The following is a 4,400-nucleotide window of genomic DNA, read 5'->3' on the forward strand; positions in this document are numbered from 1 at the left end:
TAGCCTTTGAGACATTAACTTAAGCTTAACAACCTAATTACTAGACTCAACACTCCTTACTTGGGTGATCCTTAAGTGTAGGACAATCAACTTTGACATGTTCAGGCTTCCTACATTCAAAACAAATAATATCAAAAGAACTTTTAAAATTTTTGCTACTCTTACCTTTGTTTTATTTTTTATGGTACTTATTATTCTTCCTTAGAAAGCTTTTAAATTATTTTGTGATTAAGTCAACATCATCACTTTAAGACCTAGAAGAATCAGTGTCCTTATTTTTGGCCTTCAGCGCCATAGTTTTCTCCTTCTTTTGCTCACCTGGATCAAGTAATCTTTGGTTCACTCCTTTCTCGTAAGCATTGACTGATCCAAGTAAGTTATCAATAGAATAAGTATTTAAATCTTTGGATTTAATAATTGCAGTGATCTTAAAATCTAAGGAAGAAGGCAAACATCTTAAAATTTTATTCACTCTTTCACAGTTAGTTAGCTCTCTTCCTAAAGTATGCAATAAAGTGACAATTTGAGTAAACCTTGTATACATATCAAAAATTGATTCAATAAGTTTTATTTAAAAAGTTTGTAGTTATGCAATAAAATATTCAATCTAAATTGTTTAACCTCATTAGTTCCATCATAAGTAATGCACAATCTATCTTAAATTTCTTTACCAGTTACACAAGTTGAAATACGCATATAATTTACCAATTTCATAGCACAGAAAAAGTAGTTTAACTATTTTACATTCAGTTGAGCTAAATCCCTATCATCAATAGTCCATTTAGTAAAAAAAAGTAAAGTAATAATGCCATTAGGTTTATGAGTCAGAGATGTATAGCCATCCTTAACAAGCATCCACTTGCGATAGTCAATCAATTATAAAAATATAGACATGCGTGTTTTTCAAAAATCAAAAAGAATATTGTCAAACAAAGATGGTCGTGAAATAGAATATCCTTCTATAGTATTATGATTACCAAAGCTAGCTATTGCTCGAAATTCAAAAGTTTTCAAATACTAGATTTTATGAATTCCGCTTTGATACCACTTGAAAGTTTGACAGGGATGTTAAGCCCTAATGAACTAGTCCCAAGGCTATAGAGGAGGGGTGAATTTATTTTTTAAAAAATTCTTTAAGTAAAAGCATAATCACAACTAAACCAAGATTTATCACAGAAATCAAAGTATGGAAATTAAATGCATAAGCAAAATAGGAAAGAACACACCATATTTTATAGTGGTTTGGTCAACCTGACCTACGTCCACTCCTCGGAGCCTCTCCTTTGAGTATTTCACTAAACACAGTATCTCCTCTTTTACCCCGACAGCAATAGGTGGAGAAACCCATACAAAAACTCCTTTCCACCAACACAAGTGAGGCAGAGAACACAACTCCTTTTGCTTCCTCCACAAGCATACAAAGAACCCAACTCCTTTTGCTTCCTCCTGAAGCAGGTAGTGAATCTTGATCAGATGCTGAATTTGACCTCTCTAGAACCCCCAAGGAACTAGGGATGATGATGGATCCTTGCTTGGAGCAACCTTTATGAAACCCCTCACTAACTCCCCCTCACAAGATCCTCTATCTCTCTCTGTTGCTCTCACTCTCCTCTTGGTTCTCTCAGGTCAGAACAGTAGCAAAAGATCTCTCTTTGAGAAAAAAAGAGAGCTTTTAAACAAAGGTTAAAAATTATCCCTAATTAGCAACTAATCGTTAAATATTATCTAGGATGCTGGTACATCGTCATGTACGATTAGTTCAACTACACGAATATCGTCCAAACAATCACCTTGGATGGATGTTTGGATGATGGAAAAATAGCTATATCGTCTAGGATGATCTCACGATCGTCCAGGCCGATTAGTATAAAATGATGATTATCATCTAGAATATCGCCCTGAAAGGATGTCTGGATGATGGGAAAATAAATTGGTCATTCAGGCTGATCTTTGATCATCCCTGACGATTAGTTCAATTCATTACATATCATCCAGAGCATCACCCTAAATAGAACCAGGCCGATGTTTGATCGTTTAGGAGGAACTGAGTTTTGTGAACTGATCAATCTTGCTGATCATGCGATCGTCCAGGAAGATATGATCGAGCAATCAAACTTTAATTACTTTCTTTAATTACCAAATTAATTTAGGTATAATTACACTACATCATCCAGGATAATTGCACTACATCATCCAGGATGATGTCCTGGACGATGTCCAAAAATAAAAGATACCTAAATAAATTTGGTGGTAGATTCGTTCTGATTTGAGCATATCTTTCAGGATGATGTGCTTAATTACAGCTGCCTTAACCAGGATGCCCTAATTAGAGTTTCTATTTTTAATTGATCATCTAGGCTGATTATTAGATCATCCCAGATGATGTGATCTAAAATAAAACTCTAAAATAGTCAAAAAGAATTCTCTCAAGTGTATGTGTGCAAGATTACTTAGTATCAGGACCCACATTGTTATAATGGACTCAAAAAAAAGTAAACGACATATGTCATACATTACAAACTGACTCAGTCCTAATCTATCCAATCTTAAGCTGTTTCAAATTGCAGTTTGATCTTGTGGACATAAAATGTTAGTAGGCAAGGCGGTCGTAAAGAAATAGAAGTGTTTGCTAAATTTTATTCCCTGAAATTATATTCGTAACATATATTAGGCCTTCAAGTCTTTTAACCAAGAAAAAAATCACTAATAAAGACTTGAGGCCCACAATAAACCTAATCCTCTGTCGGCAAGTAAATAGAGTCGGTAAGGTTCAATCCATAAATGAAATTCCCCATAAATACCCCAATAATGGTTGATATAAAATTTCAACCGTAGAAGTTCACCAACACTTAATAAAGCTACCCTAATTCCCATGAAATTCAAAACCTCCAAAAATATCAAAACCTAAAATATTTAAATTTGAAATTAACTATAAAATGCTTTAAAAAAAAAAACTAATTCACCCTCCACAATGATTTACGGAGCTGGACAAGTTTGAAAATACACTTCAGCTCACAAAAAACTAGTGCATGGTCGAGAATTTCAGTAGGTTTCATTCTAAATACATCTTCTGTCAGTAAGGACATGGCAAGTGTCCTCTAACCAGTGATTTTGCTTCTAAATGGCACAACAGGTAAATGGTTATTACTGGGGCCCTCTGAACTGGGTGGTTTGCCACCAAATAACAATATTATAATACATTCATATATATAGTCCATATGCTCCCCAATGGCATCAAATTCTTGAGATATGAATTAATATGATATAATCGATATAACACAAAGCCCTCTGTCAGCTAAGGTGGACTCAAATTTGTCCCCTTAAACAAATACTCATTTCAGGTCTACAAAGTACCTTTGGACGAAGCAATCCATGGCTGCAAATAAGGATCCTTTTATCAACTTGGGTCAAATACCTCCTCTGACTAAGTAGACCAAGGACAAAGATAGCCCGGGACGACGAAACCATGGGATCTTGATCGATCTCATCATCCATTCTCCGACCATCTACTTTAAGTGCAAGTTGGTGAATTTTTATTTTAAATATTAAATTTGCAACTCATAAACACATGTTGCTACTATACCCCAGATAACATGTATATCTACATATCAGTCGATGACTTGCCTTAATCGAAAGTTCTCTTTTATTATCAGGAAGGGTAATTAACTATAGGGGCCTATGCCTATAGAAAACCGGAACTCAGATTATAAAGTTTTTGCAAAATGAGTGCAAATCTCTGGGCATTGTCTTATTTCAAACTCAATCTTTCTTTTGAAAATTTATCCCATAACTTAATATGTTAAAACTCCCCCGAAAGAGAAGAGGTTGGGGCACGAATTTTTTTAGCCCACATAGATTCATGAAATGTAATTTATGGTTTCTGTTATCCAACGAAAAATTCTTATGAGAACTTAGTCGTTATACTTGTCTTTAACATGTGTGACTAGCATAACATAATGAACTATTTTGTGATTTCTAGTCCTATGATTTTGCAACATAATACTATAAAATGAGAGATTGGTGATAGACTTTTTGTATACTTTTTTTTTTAAATGATATATTCTTAAAATTCAATGATTTAATTCCCATCATTTCATATTTTGGTCGCTTTTCCTTAATCAATTAGTATAACGTGGCTAAAAGAAAAGTAAAATTCAATTATAAAGAAAATATATAGATTTTTTGAATGGGTGTGGAGTAATAATTATCTTACCTTCATTGTAATTTGGAGGTCTCGAATGAAAGTCATCAAATCAACCTCTCTTTTGTGTAATAAAAAAACTGTGCATGCTAATGAAGAAGTGCTTAATCTAGCAAGATTTCATGACATATATGTTTGCTATACCGAGGGTTGAATGAAGTATTTTCAAAGCAGCAAAACCGAGAGCTGATATAATGAA

This window comes from Dendrobium catenatum, unplaced genomic scaffold, assembly GCF_001605985.2.
Source record: "Dendrobium catenatum unplaced genomic scaffold, ASM160598v2 fragScaff_scaffold_1023, whole genome shotgun sequence".
NCBI lineage: Eukaryota > Viridiplantae > Streptophyta > Magnoliopsida > Asparagales > Orchidaceae > Dendrobium > Dendrobium catenatum.